We start from the raw sequence: 15,597 nt of genomic DNA, 5'->3' as shown, positions 1-15,597 counted from the left end.
GCACTCCTCATCTCCCCTGGCACACTCCCCTCCCATCCTTCAGATCTCAAGCTAGAAGCCACTGCCCCAGGGTGATGTTCTGATCTCCCTATCACATGCGATCCGACACTGCACACTTCTTATACACTGTATTTCTCCTAGCACCATCACAACTATAATTAAATCATTATTTCTATAACTTAATGGCTGCCCTGCTCCAATAAACCAATCTCTATGGCGACAAGGACTACATCAGTTGAATTCCTTTTTGCATCTCCAACTGCCTTAAAAATAGCAGAGTTCAATACATATTTGGGAAGAGGTTAAGCCTTCCTCCTTACACATCCCTGCATTCTCTCTCAAGGAAAATAAAGAGCTGCATTTTTCCTCTGCATCGTCTACGCCTCACAAATTTGTCTTCTAATAACAAAAGTTAGGAACCATGAAAAAGCCATGTTGAAATAACGAAGTTCCAAACTGAGAAGCCCCAAGTTGAGCCATTTGGACCACTTTTATTTTTTTGGCCTCGCCACTCGGCGCGCAGGATCTTAGTTCCCTGACCAGGGATCGAACCCTCACCCGCCGCAGTGGAAGCACAGAGTCTTAACCACTCGACAACCAGGGAAGTCCCTTGGACCATGTTTGTTTTTAGCTTTGTTTCATGTTATAGAATCATCTTCCTAAAGGGAAGCCCAGTAAGCAGAGCCCACCCACTCCTCAGACCTCACAAGTCGGGCACTAACTCCTCAAGGAGCAAATTAAAGTAACAGGAAAGAACAGAGAACCCTGGGAGAAAGGACTTCCCACTGGTCCACAGTTATCAGAATCTTTTTCACTGTAATTAAGGCTAACGGGAGGCACTCGTTCTATGACAAGAAGTAAAGGAGCGTTGCAAGGCCCTCATACCACGCAGCTTACAGTTAACGGCGGCCGCACTTAGCTGCACCCTAACCAGGAGCCAGCCCCTTGGTAAAGTGCTCTCCTTGCGCACCACCTCATTTAAATGAACTGAATCTTGGCGACCACCCCGTGATCCAAGTGACTTTATCCCCATCTGATCAAGGAGGCCGAGGAGGTGAAGTCACTTGCTTGGGCTCACAGAGCTAATAAGTGCTGTGACCCAGGAATCAGAAGCAGCTCTGTTGGGCTCCAAATCCTCAGCAAAGTATGTCATTTGGGACCCAGGGTCCTAGTACCAGTGTACCAGTACCCAAAGTGCTGGTACTGAGTGCGAATCACTTGGATGCTCTAGTCCCGGCTCTCTGGCTCACAGGACCAGAGAAGGGGAGTGACTGGCACAAGATCACACAGCCCGATGGTAGCTAGGTCTAGCCAACAGTTCCATCCCTGTCAGATGGTCCTTCTGACAGACAACACCTCCCCTCACAAAAGATCCCTAAAATCCTTAGAATAAATGCTCCAAGTCAAGTTTTCCTAAGGAACTCTGTAGTATTATAAAAATCCTAAAGTAGCCCTCAGAGTTGAGTGAAAGGAAAACAGAAGGACTTTATCACTCTCCTTTCTTGCAGCTGCCATTGGTCTGAATTCACACAAACAGCCCCTTGTCTCTGTGCTGCCATGCAGCTCTTCTAAGCGACAGAAGCCCAGGAACACAGAGGCCCTGGGCCCAGGCCAGCTAGAGCCGAGCTAAAGAGGCTAAAAAGCAGGCGGTTCTGACACCCTTTAATCAACCACCATTCACTCTGGAGAAGCAATAAACACAATTTTGCACACACGATCACTCTTCTTTCTGTACAAGAGCAAGTGGAATAAGGCCTGAGCCGTGAAAGTCACCCGTGCACCCTGAACAGCACCCTGATTTTTATGATCCCGGTGTCAAAACCATCACTGCATCCAGGTCAGTTTACCCTGGACTCCACAACCCCCTTGGCCTCTTCCAAAATGAGGCTGCTGACAGCCAACAGCCTGGCATCCCACCACCTACCAGCCACCGCTGGGCCTGCCAGGCCAGACCAAGGCGGCAATTATATGCACTTGGTGTTTGGAAGCTCTTCTGGAGAAGCACCCTTAAATGGCCTCATGCCGTCCTCAGCAGCTTCAAACACCAACCCGCGAACATCCCGGAGCGACCACTGCCAGGAGAACTTCTGTTGTGACAAGGCCTCCAGACCAGCAGCTCCCCTGCTTACCGAGAGCCCCAGCTCAGCCTGGGACGGACGAGGCCCACGTCATCCCCCAAGACAGAGCCCATCAGGGACGACTCGCGGAGGGCTGGCTGAAGGTGGACTCACCCACCCCCTGCAGACCCAGCCGCCCAGCCGGAGCCACCGGCCACAACGTGTGAGTCCCCCCAGGGTGCTGTGCGGTAGCAATGCTCCATTGAAAACTCGGTAAAAGCCACTCGTTCTGTGAGATCTTTTGTTAAGTGAAAATAATGCCTATGAGGGCACCTCAAATATTCAAAGAGCTAAACAATCTAAGGGTATCAAAAGGGTCACCATTTGGGTATGCTGCCCACACCTGAGGACTGAGATGTAGGGGATATAACTTTAAGAGGTCCCCACTGTCCCTGAGGGAGGAAGGGTGACGTGGACCCTAGAGCTGCAACCTGGGGCAAGTTACACGAGCTTCTACCGCTCAGTTCCCTCAGCGGCAGATCGGAGTTAACAACCACTCTCTCGGTGTCACAGTGGAATATCACGTGAGAAAAAGGAAGTCACTCTCTGGCACAGTGATTGGCACATAATAAACCATAAATGAATGCTCGCTTCCTTCTTTAAGGCTTTTAAAGAGCTTACTTTCTTCAGTATTATGTATTCCTTTTCTGTTCCCTTTTATTAACTTCTCAAAATCTTCTTTCAAAACTAACAACCCACATCTACTCTAATTCCAGCAATTCAGTGTATTTTCCTTAAGGACATGTGTGGAAAAGAATGTCAAGATGTATGTCCAATGATGGTCACTCCATCATTATTTGTGACCTTCAAAAAAAAGTAACAGCTACTAACTAGAATCCAATTACAGTACTTACAATAAAACAGGTAGTTCAGTGAATGCTAATAAAAGGAAAGTGCTTTAAGGTATAACTTTACATAGTATGAGCAAACATGGGATTAAAAACTTAAATAAATATATATTACATATATGCTAGTTTTGGTATCCAAATAATTTACCAGTGGGAAGGAAAAAAGGAATAAGGGTGGGAGGATGCGGTAGGCAAAATAATGGCCCCCCGTCCACATCCTAACGCCCCAGAACCTGTGACTATGTTACCTTACACAGCAAAAGGGGCTTTGCAGATGTGATAAATTAAGGATATTGACATGGGAAGAGTAGCCTGGATTATTCAGGTGGCCCCAATCTAATCACACGGGTCCTTAAAATCAGAGACCCTTTCCTGGATTTGACTACAAAAAATGGTCAGAGAGAAGATGGAGGAAGAGGCCATGGGCCAAAGAATACTGGCAGCCTCTTGAAGCCAGAAAAGGGCAAAAGCCTCGGACATGTTGATTTTAACGCAGTGAGACCCATGCTGGGCTTCTGACTTGCAGAAGCATTAAGATAATAAATTTGTGTCATTTCATAACACTGACGTTGTGGTAATTAATTATACCAGCAATAGAAACTAATAGAGGAGGAAAAGGGGTAAATTACTTATAATTTTATATCTTTCCTGATAATCTGAATATTTACTGTATACATTATATATATATATATATATATATATAAAAATATATACATAAATAAATATATTGCTTTTACTTTAACACTTATTTAGTTGGGGAGGAAGGGAAGAAATCCTTTGCCCCATTTCAATGTCATGATTCCCTGATCACAAAAGCTTTCATACAGCACTTGTCTCCTCCTGCCTGAAAAATTGGGCGCTCTCTTTCAGGACCAAAGGAAAGTCTACTTACACACCAAGGCCCAACTCAAGTGATCCATCCCAGGTCAGGGCCTCCTCCTTAGGGGTCGCCCCTGCAGCTGACCTTAAGGGGGCTGCTCAGAGCTCTGTCAACCCTGCTGGATGGTGAACTCCTTAAAAACAGGGCTCGAGGCTTATCTGCCTGTGCAAACCCAACCCCTCATAACAGGCATAACATGTGGTTAATGATTAAGTGTTTGCTCAGCTGAAAAGACTACTGGATCGCATTAAATCCAAGCCAATCTAGTAAACCCTGGTTTTAAATTAACAAGGAGTCTTCTGCTGGGAAAAGACTGTTGTCACCTCACATGCATTATCCAGCTATCTGTTCTGTAAAGGTAGAGGTTATATCCTTCAACCTCACAAATCACAGTTAACAGTTCATAGTTAAATCCTCCTTCAAAATCAAATTTTGAGGAGACTTCCCTGGTGGCGCAGTGGTTAAGAATCCGCCTGCCAATGCAGGGGACACGGGTTCCAGCCCTGGCCTGGGAAGATCCCACATGTCGAGGAGCAACTAAGCTCGTGCGCCACAAGTACTAAAGCCCGTGCGCCTAGAGCCTGTGCTCCGCAGCAAGAGAAGCCACCGCAGTGAGACGCCCACGCACCACAGCAAAGAGTAGCCCCCGCTCGCCACAACTAGAGAAAGCCTGCACGCAGCAACGAAGACCCAATGCGGCCAAAAATAAATAAATAAAATAAATAAATTTTTAAAAAAATCAAATTTTGACTTCGATTTACAAAGGATGGTGGTTATCAAGAGACACTGCTTCAGAGCTCCAGGGCATTGAATTTACAGTCTGAATCTTCTAGTTCCTGCTGTAGACATTTCTGAGTTATATTTAAATTATACTGGCTGTAGTGCTGAAGTTAGCCTTCCTTCCTCCCATCAAATCAAAACACTGGGTTTCCCCAATAGGACATTTTCTCATCCATTCTAGGAAAACAAACAAACAAACAAAAAAATCACAGCACAGTTGTTATGGTTGAGATTTAAAACAATTCAAAACAGAAGTCTACTCCATTAATGACTGTTTTAATGGCAAAGAAGCCAGGAAAGGAGACAGAGTGACATTTGATGAAATATTCACATACTAAAGACTGCATCCACTAAAGCAAGAACCAGAAGCTGTTGTTTTAATCTCCCAGCAGCATTCTGTTTAAAAATATTAGAGCGTCCATCTCTATGGTGATAGTTATTTCCATTGCTCAATTAGAGGCCAAAGTACTGAAGAGGCTACACTCCTGTGTTTGAACGAGACATCTTATATAACCAATGACTTCACAAATCCTTATCCAATCATGGACAAGTGACAGACACTGAATTCTTCATGGGTATTTAAGCCAAAGAACATCATTAATTATTCATTTTTGTTGGTGGTTGTGTTTTCATCTTAAAGTCAGATTTACTGGGGTATAATTTACATGCAATAACTTATCATTTTTAGGTAACAGTTCTATGAGTTTTTGCCCAAACATATAGTCATGTAATCATCACCACAACTGAGAAACAGACTATTTCATACATTCCAAAAAGTTCCCTATGCCCTTTGTAAGTCAATCTTCTCTCCCATTCCCAGCCCCAGGCAACCATTGATCTGTTTTCTAACCCTATACTTTTGCCTTTTCCAGAATGTCATACGAATGGAATCATACAGTAAGTACCCTTCTGAGTCATACAGAATGTACCTTTGTGAGTTTGGCTTCTTTCACATAACATAATGCATTTGAGATTCATCCAGATAGTTGTGTTTGTTCTTTGTTAGTACTGAGTAATAGTCCATTGATATCCAGTTTGTTTATCCACTCACTTGTTGAAGGACATGTGAGTTTTTTCCAGTTATGGGCAGTTAGAAATAAAGCTGTTGCTGGGTATTCCCTGGCGGTCCAGTGGTTAGGACTCTGCACTTTCACTGCCGAGGGCCCGGGTTCAATCCCTGGTCGGGGAATTAAGATCTCGCAAGCAGTGAGGCATAGCCAAAATAAATAAATAAATAAAAATTTAAAAAATAAAGCTGTTGCAAATATTAGCCTACAGGTTTTTGTGTGAACAGAGGTCATTTCTCCTGGGTAAATACCTAGGAATGAAACTGCTGTCTCATATGGTAAGTATATGTTTAATTTTGTAAAAAACTACATGTTTTCCAAAGTGGCTGTACCATTTTACATTCCCACCAGCAATGCAAGAGAGTTCAAGTTGTTCTGTATCTTTGCCAGGACTTGGTAATATCTGTTTTTGTTTCATTTGCCTTTTTTTTTTTTAGCTATAGGTATGTAGTGGTAACTCATTGTATTTTTCTTTTAACCTTTGATTCTGAAAAAAAAAAATTTTTTGGACGCGCCACACATCTATGGTTAGTTCCCCAACTAGCGATTGAACCCGCGCCCTCGACAGTGAAAGTGCGGAGTCCTAACCACTGGACCACCAGGGAATTCCTGAAATAATTTTAGACTCACACAGAAGTTGCAGAAACAGTGGAAAGCTCCCGTGCATTCCCCTCTTATCTTACATAACCACAATGTAAGTATCAAAAGCAAGAAGTTGACATTGGTACAATACTGTTAACTACAGACCTTGTTCAGATTTCATTAGTTTTTACATGTACAGTTCCTGTCCCCTTTTTTTGCATACAGTTCTATAAAATTTTATCACATTGTATAGATTCTTATAAACACTACTACAACCAAGATATAGATCTGTTCCATCAAAGCACATTCTATTTTGAAAAGACCTTTTTGGTTTTGCAAACACCATCTGCTGGAAGGGACTTTGGTAAATGATGACTTTCTTCTGCCCTTTTTCCTTGACCAAATTAAAAGTCTGTTATCCAAAATTAAAAAGAAAGAAAAAGAAAAAAGAAACAGACTCACAGATATAGAGAACAAACTAGTGGTTACCAGTGGGGAGAGGGAAGGGGGCAGGGGCAAGATATGAAGTAGGGGATTAAGAGGTACAGTGGGGAGAGGGAAAGGGGCAGGGGCAAGATATGAAGTAGGGGATTAAGAGGAACAAACTCTTAGGTATAAAATAGGCTACAAGTATATTGTACAACACAGGGAATATAGCCAATATTTTATAATAACTATAAATGGAGCATAATCTTTAAAATTTGTGAATCACTATGTTGTACACCTGAAACTTACATAATATTGTACATCAACCATACCTCAACTTAAAAAAATGAAAAAAAAAAGTCAGTTATCTATTCTCAGACTGTGCTGTGCAAACCACTGTTGACAGAGAAGTTCACTTTTCTGGATGGGTGTCTGTCCTGTTCATTCTTTCCTTATTATAGACCAAGCCCAGGGCAGGCAGTATGGATAAAAGGTTGAAGAGAAAGCAACAGTTCTTGTCTTTAAAATAACTTAAGAGTAGAGAGGTATTTACACACACACACAATTACAAACTGAGATAAGTACCATCCATGAATAAAAAGTAAAAGGTCCACTGAAACTTAAAACACGATCTGGTTTGGACTGGGAGGACCTTGTGATTTAGCCTCATCCTGAGACTTAGTATTTGAGGTCTTTCCACAGAAACAGGGCATCTAAGTATCTGAGCTGTTGAGCAGTGAGTATGTAACCAACAAATTCTTAGAGCAGAAGAATATAAGGAAGCCCTCCGGCGCTGAGAAACCGTACCAAGGACTGCTTATCTTCTTAGGTCAAAGCCTGGCTCCAAAGATATAGAGAATTGGCAACTGCCCATGTGTTACTTTAGGGATATCTACAGCCCTCAATGTTTCTTTCCAACCACCTGCCACAGTGAACCAAATCCACCATTAGAGATCTTTTAGTTATAGAGGTGTCCCTCTGCTCTACACTAGTCACAGTGAAATGCCATCAGCAACGGCGGACATAGGAGACCCCCACTGGCTTCTGGCTGATGGCTGGTATGACCCTCTCCTCCTGTCCCGGGGGCCCACTTCCACATCCTCCAGGGCAGAGTTGCTCCCTCTCCCCTTGTGTCCTCACTATAGCTGGTTCATGTTTTTATTAGTAGTAATCTCTGTTTGTTCCCACGTTTCTCTCCCCTTCTCTACCAATAGCACAAACAGTCCGACCCATCTCTGTATCTCCTGGCATCTGCACCCCAGCTCCCATGCACACAGTAGGTGGTCAATAAATGTTTTGTGAATATTCACGGCACGACTATCAGATTACAATGTGTGAAGCGGGCCCTTGAGGGAATGGATGGGTCTCAGCATGAAAGACACCCATGGAGGCATGAGACAGTTGGTGCATTTCAAGAACTGTACCACAAGGTGCTAAATGTAACAGCAGGATGCTTGGGCACCGGACAGAGGGGAGGGCAGGACAAAAGGAGATGTGTGAGGGAGTAAGAGATAAGATGTGCCCACACACGATGAAGCTCAGGACCAGCCCAGCACGACACTTGCCGGGAAACGGCAGCTAGACTGTGGTGGAGAGGAAGAAGGGAGAGGGCAGGCTCTTTCTCCGAGACTTCGCTTCCGAGGGCATTTGCCATGAGCTGGGCTGCGGGGGAGGCCAGGAATTCAGAAGGAAGTAGGCATGTGCAAAAGCTGCTGTGGGACTCAGCCAGGAAATCAGTAAGAACTGAGAGAATAAAAAAATTCCCCAAAGCAGCTAGTTCGTAGTACATGCTTCTGCCTCTTTCCAGAGAGACTCTAATCTTTTCCTTAAAGTCATGCATGGCTTCCAAAACACCCTGGGGCCGTCTGTGCAAAAGGCAATAACCTGTGTCTGAAGGCCTGGGAGCGCTGGCTACAATCCTGAAATGCCTCCTGAGCCAGCCACGAGGCAAGGAAGTCCCCAGGCCCACTAAAGAGCTGATGAAAAAATACAATAAGGCACTGCTCTTGGCCCTGCACTAGTGGAGCCTCTTACACAGAGAAATTGTTTACATTCAGTGATTAGTAAATGCAGGAACTGACAAATCAAAACACTCACTGTTTTGCAATCTTAAAACAGTTGTTTTGGCCTTATTTTAAAGTATCAGAAAACTATTCTAGCCCATGTTTGCAAAATCACTAGCTGCTGCAATAAATGACCACATGGCTTTTAACCAAGACTTTCTCTTAACCAGCACCTTGACCTCTGCCACCACAAGGCAGACCAGGGTGATACGTGGACATGAGCGTAAACCCCCTAAAGAGGGGAGGGCACCACGGGCAGCCACGCTTCTCAGGGGCAGCCAGCTCGGAGAGCCACCAGGTGATGATGTGAAATATATTCAAAAACTAATAGGGATACCCTTCTTATCAGTTTCGCTTACAATTTTTCTATTATGCTCATATATGGGTAATAAGTGCTACCATTACGATGCTAGTTGCTAAAAACTTTGAGCTCCCCAGATGCAGGATGCTTAGTACTGGCAGGTCTCCGGTCCCGCAAGTTCAAGTTACAAAAAATTGTTTGCACTCTCTGTGTTAACCAAGGTTTCAACCCAATTCCTGGTAACACTGTATACCACAAGGTACTACAGAAACTGGCAGCCACTGGGTGGTTTTCAGGGGCCTCTGGGGAAAAGAGCAAAGTGAGGAAAATAGCTCTTCTCAGCTCCAGTTCAGAAAGGTCACCAGACACTGCAATGAACCTCTGTGGCCCCCAGAGTACTATCAACTGAAAAAAAAATGCACAGCCTAAAAGTTGAGAATTATGTTTTATCCGGGAACCTTACTGAGGACTACAGCCCAAGATGGCAGCCTCGCAGATAAGCTCTGAGGAACTCATTCAAAGAGGTAAGGTAGGAGCCAGAAGATATAGGAATTTTTACTGAAAAAAAAAAAAATTCTAGGTTGAACATCAAAAGATTACACTAATCACTAAAAACAGACATCTCAGGTTAATTTATGTACGTATGGGGAAGATGCAAGGGTCTGGGCTTATTGAAATCATTCCTTTGATATGCATCTTAACTATCTAGGGCCAGTTCCTGTTTTTCTGCATCCTGAATTCCCTTCAGGGTGCACCATGGGGGTAACTGCACCCTGATGGCTGATGGGCTTGATGGCTGGCAGCCTGTGTTTTTCCATCCTGAGTTCCCCTCAGGGTGCGAGGTCTGGGCAGCTGCAGTGGCCAATGGCTTTATGGACACAGCCTCCTTTGTTTAATAAAATGGCAGGCGACATTTTTCTTGTCCACAGTACTCACCCCAGTGTGGCTTCCAACCAGGTACACGTTTCCCCCGAGTGCTTGAGCCTCTAAATTTACCTTCTCTGCTTCTTCTCCAACCCACTCCCATCCCAAACCCAAACTCCCTTCTCAATCAGTTCAGTCAGGAAACAGACAATCAACGGTGTGAAAGACACAGAGGCTTCTCCCACCTCAGAGGCTGAAATAACCATATGTGGGATGTTAAAATATCTCCCAAGTCCTCATTCACCCAAAAGCTATTACAATAATTGATTTAAAGGTGATGATAGCACTAAAAATGCATTAAACGCATACCATCAATTAATGAGATCAGTATTAAGCTTTATATTAAGCTCCAAATCATGCCACTTAAGCCCCAACAGTTTTATTGTATTTATATACATTTTTTAAAACTATAAGCTCTTTAGCACAAATATTCCTAACTGCTCTTTCACATCGTAAATTGGAACTGGGTTATTCTTCAGCAACAGGATGCTGCCAGGGAGAAGTGGGAACTGTTTACAAAATGACCAAGAGGAAATGTCACTCCCCTTGTACTTTCAAACCCGTAAAGAACAACTATGAATCAAAGCTGGGCTGAAATCGCATTTCACTTCCAACTGTACTCCTACCCAAGGAAAGGAAGCACATTGTTAAGTTCAAAAGACCCAAACATGACATCAAAAAGCTGCCTGTGAGCACCAAACAAAAGATGTTTCATATAATTAACCTACAAATGCTAAAAATGCAGTTCTCTGCAGTTATGACTCCACCTATATGCCATTGTGTTCCATCATAGGTATTTTTTTTTTTTTTTTTTTTTTTTTGGCTGTGTTGGGTCTTCGTTGCTGTGCACGGGCTTTCTCTAGTTGCGGCGAGCGGGGGCTACTCTTTGTTGCGATCTGGGGGCTTCTCATTGCGGTGGCTTCTCATTGCAGAGCACAGGCTCTAGGCATTCGGGCTTCAGTAGTTGTGGCACGTGGGCTCAGTAGTTGTGGCTCGTGGGCTCTAGAACACAGGCTCAGTAGTTGTGGCACACGGGCTTAGTTGCTCCATGGCATGTGGGATCTTCCCAGATCAGGGCACGAACCCATGTCGCCTGCACTGGCAGGCAGATTCTTAACCAGTGCACCGCCAGGGAAGTCCCTTTCATAGGTATTTCTAAAGGATGCAGTCTAAGTGAAATGCCCATTTTTCCTAGCTAATGTGAGGACAAGGAGAAGGGAAACCAACATTTTGGCGATTATCTACCCACCATGGGTACCAAACTTTGATATAATAAGAATTTGAGTGCTTCCCTGGTGGCGCAGTGGTTAAGAATCCGCCTGCCAATGCAGGGGACACGGGTTCGAGCCCTGGTCCAGGAAGATGCCGCAGAGGAACTAAGCCCGTGCACCACAACTACTGAGCCTGCGCTCTAGAGCCAGCGAGCCACAACTACTGAGCCCACATGCCACAACTACTGAAGCCCACGCACCTAGAGCCCGTGCTGTGCAACAAGAGAAGCCACTGCAACGAGAAGCCTGTGCACTGCAACGAAGAGTAGCCCCCACTCGCTGCAACTAGAGAAAACCTGCGCACAGCAACAAAGACCCAACACACCCAAAAAAATAAAATAAAATAAAAATATATATAAAAAAAGAATTTGAGGGCTTCCCTGGTGGCGCAGTGGTTGAGAATCTGCCTGCCAATGCAGGGGACACGGGTTCGAGCCCTGGTCTGGGAAGATCCCACATGCCGCGGAGCGACTAGGCCCGTGAGCCACAATTACTGAGCCTGCGCGTCTGGAGCCTGTGCTCCGCAACAAGGGAGGACTCGATAGTGAGAGGCCCACGCACCGCAATGAAGAGTGGCCCCTGCTCGCCACAAGCAGAGAAAGCCCTCGCACAGAAATGAAGACCCAACACAGCCATAAATAAATAAATTAAAAAAAAAAAAAAATTAAAAAAAAAAAAAAAAGAATTTGAAATTGCAAAATGTCTCTTAATATCCATTCTCCCTTTCTTCCTTAATAACAGAACCCTCACTTTTTAAAATTGGCCCCTAGAATAAGAAGCAATTCACAGACTCTTTTGCAGCTAGGTGTGGCCATGTGGCTATGTTCTAGTCCAGAAGTTCTCCAAGTGGGGTCCCCCCAAGAGGCCTATCTTTTAGGTAATCCATGAAGCCAAAACTATTTTTATAATAATATTAAGATGATATTTGCCTTTTTAATGTTCTTTCTCTGTGAGTATCGGGGGAGTTTTACAGAGGGTACATGACACATTATGCCACAACAGACTGAATGCAGAAACTAATTCGAGAATCCAGGTACTTTCTATTAAGCCAGACATTAAAAGAGATTTATAAAAATGTATAGCAGTGGTAGTCTTCTCACTAATAGTTGGAAAATAGTTATTTTCCCCCCAAAAAAGTAATTTATGCTAACCTGTGATAGTTTATTATTTTAAAATAAATTAATATTTTTAAAATTTCTCACTTTTAATTTCCAACAAAATATTTGCATTAGTTTCCTATTGCTGCTATAACAAATTACTACAAATAGGTAGCTTAAGATGACACAAATTATAGGTATATAGCTATATATACCTATATTTATTATAGCTATATATACCTATAATATACATAGCTTAAAATGACACAAATTATAGGAGGTCAGAAGTCTAAAAACGGGCCTTCCGGGGCTAAAATGAAGATGTTAGCAGGGCTGATTTCCTCCTGAAGCAGGGGAGAATGCATCCCTTGCCCCTTCCAGCTTCTGGAGGCCACGATGGGGAGCAAGGGGGAGCGGCAGATGAGGCGGCGCTCGCCCGCCCGCCGCTCACCTCCTGCTGTGCGGCCCGGGGGCTGGGGACCCCTGCTTTAAGGTAACAGTCATGGCAGGGACAGAGAGGGGCTAACCCTTGTTTGCGTAAAGGATCGACAGGTCACATATTTCCCATCCTTGGGGCCAGGGAGACACTGCACCTGTGCAGAAAGGCTCTGCGGGGGTCAAAAAGGAGGGGGCACCACCCCATAATACGTGATGCCAAGGCCCCCCATAGGCCTCTGGGCTGGAATCCATCTTGGAAAAAAGTTGTGCACGCATGCTGGGGAGGCTAGGGCGGGTCAGGTGGAAAAAGAAACCAGATAATTGGCCAAAGGTAAACAAAGATCCTGAAGAACTGACCTATGTAAGTGACTTCACCGCCTCTTCACTGCGCTCTTCCTCATTAGGAAGGACGCCCACACCCTTTCTCTCCGGGTGGGCATCTCTGCCTTGCTTCTGTCTTAACTAAACAAACTGTTTCTCTGCGTGCTCTCCCACTTGTTGTTGCTCTATGTCTCTAATAATAAACTTTTTACCTGTTTTTACAGTTTTTGCCTCCTTGAGAAATGCATTTTTCAGTGGGGGCAAGGGCCAGGGGAATTTTGCTTCCAGCCTCTCGCCCCTGGGGGACTAGCGGCCAGGATTCTGCTTTTCATCCAGGCTGCCCAGGTTCAATTCCTGGGCCGGGAACTAAGGTCTCGCTTCAAGCCACCGCTCACTGCTGTCTCTCCGAGATCACTGCCTCCCTCAAAAGGACTCATTTGCTTACACTTGAGTCCACTTGGATAATCTAGGATAATCTCCTCACCTCGAGATCCTTAATGATCACACATACAGTCTCTTTTGCCATGTAGAGTAACATATGCATCTGTTCTGGGGATTAGGAATATAGACATCTTTGGGGGCTATTTCTCTGCCTGCCACAGAATGCTAGCTGTAACTCATATAAGCAAAGCTCTTTGGGTCCCTCAATCATTTTTAAGAGTATAAAGGGTCCTGACACCAAAACATTTGAGAACCAATTGCTCCAGCATATGAATAGATTAGGTGGGAAAACTAAAACACAGAAAAGCTCAGTGATTAACCAAAGCCGTACAGACTGTGAGCAGACGTTCAACTTGAAGCCAGGTGTTCCGGCTACCGATGAACCTAGTATGGCTCCCTCTGTGCCGTGCTTCCCACCCCGAACACCCTGACTGAGACAAAGGCAAATAAAAATTATTTTTGGGAGCACGTTTGCAGGCATCAGACAAAGGGCGTGACAACAAGCATTCAGATGTGAACTTGGTGAGCAATAGGGAAGGCAGGTTGGAGAAGAAGGTTTTTAAAACAATCCTACTTTTCAAAACCTTCTTTAGAAATACACAAATTTATTACGTCATGTGAGAAAGCAGGAAAATGTTACAAATGGCCAAGTGTTCCAGTGCCGAGCCTGAGAGAGGTAAGTGTCCTTCATCCAGAGGAGCACGATCAGGGCCATAGCTCACGAGACCCAGGCAGCATGTGAAACACAGCACAGCTCTGGGTCACATGACGGGGCCTGGTGACCAAACTCAGATTTACGGTCACTCGTCTCGACAATGTCTGCCAAGCCCCAGTTTTGACGGCCTCACTGAAAAGGACACCTGAAAGACCACGTTCTTGGGCTGTCTCTCTGCATCATTTTGATACGACCAGAGCCACAATTTTGCAGCAGGAAAGAAACTGCACTCAGGTGAACTGTGTAAAAATCAAGCTAATGACCCAAACCACAACCTTCAAGGGAATACATATTTACAGTGAAAAGAGGAGAGCTGGGAGGCTCAAAGGGCCAGTTCTTGCTCTACCCAATGAACTGCCTGGCCCGGGCCACAGAACTGGGGGCGGTGGTAATCAGACCCATGCAGTGTGCACTTGTGAATGATGGCTCTCCAGCCTAGAAGGCCTGGTAGGGCCTCCTCAGGAACCACTGGCCTTACCTGGTAGACTTCTCCAGTTCTACTTCATCTCTTTCCCAGCTCTCCAGCTGAAGTTTCTAGAGGGCTCAGCTAACTAAGCCAAACCAGCAGTAGTACCTGAACTGACAGCCGATAACCCAAGCATATGAGGTCACAGAGTAAGTAACTACTCATTAGAATTTGTTATCCAAGGGAGGAAAAGCCACAGAATTATCTGGTATTTATATCTTCCAAGTGAAAGTATGGGTCCAACAGAAGGCAGTCCCTCAAAGGATCTCTAGTCACAGAGCTCAGCATTCCCTGGGAATGTTTTCACTGCCTGCTTTTTCTAGGATTACACTAGTATTACAAAAATCCAACCTATAACCTACAAAGCACAAAGATTTTGCAGATTAGAAACATTCCTAACATATCACTGTCATCACAAAATCTTAATCCACACACCCCTGTCAAATCTGTGTAGCCTCTGAAAAGGTATGATTGCCTACAGGTGATGTTTTTGCTGCAGAATGACTAAAAAACTATTAAATCAGCATTCTCAGTTGACATCTATTTTGAAATAAAATTTTTTTTTCATGTGCCAAAGCACAAGGCAACTTAACATTTTATAGACCAAAAACTTCAAGCTGCTTTCTATGTCCATTAAGGGGATATAGAATGTAAGTGAGGTCATGGAGTTTACAGAGATGATGCCTCTTATTCACAACAGCAAACATCTATTTTCTCTACTCTCCACCTGCAGGCAGAGAGCCACATTATCTAAGATACCGGATAGAAAGAAAAATGACACTTAAACAGAAAATAGACTAGAACTTTGTTCTTATGAGTTATTCTAAAAGTAGTGATTCCAACTTCCAGGAAGTAAATAT

The 15,597-nt window shown here is 44.3% G+C and overlaps 1 protein-coding gene across 9 annotated transcripts in view; it reads right to left on the bottom strand.

Annotated features, from left to right (window-relative positions):
• SGMS1 (sphingomyelin synthase 1) overlaps positions 1 to 15,597 on the bottom strand; it is a 295,457-nt gene that overhangs the window by 185,127 nt on the left and 94,733 nt on the right. Inside the window, exon 1 of one of the 9 annotated variants that reach the window (XM_082423832.1) lies at positions 3,858 to 3,993. The exons of 7 other annotated variants lie outside the window; for them this stretch is intronic. The gene's annotated coding sequence lies outside the window, so the exon portion shown is untranslated. Of the gene's footprint in view, positions 1 to 3,857; positions 3,994 to 15,597 lie in introns of those variants that run through there. One more of the 9 variants, XM_082423833.1, reaches the window with a different exon arrangement.

This window comes from Balaenoptera physalus (genome assembly GCF_965194825.1).
Source record: "Balaenoptera physalus genome assembly, chromosome: 14".
Taxonomy (NCBI): Eukaryota; Metazoa; Chordata; class Mammalia; order Artiodactyla; family Balaenopteridae; genus Balaenoptera; species Balaenoptera physalus.
Note: the sequence above shows the minus strand (reverse complement) of the source record. Positions and strands in the feature narration are given on the sequence as shown.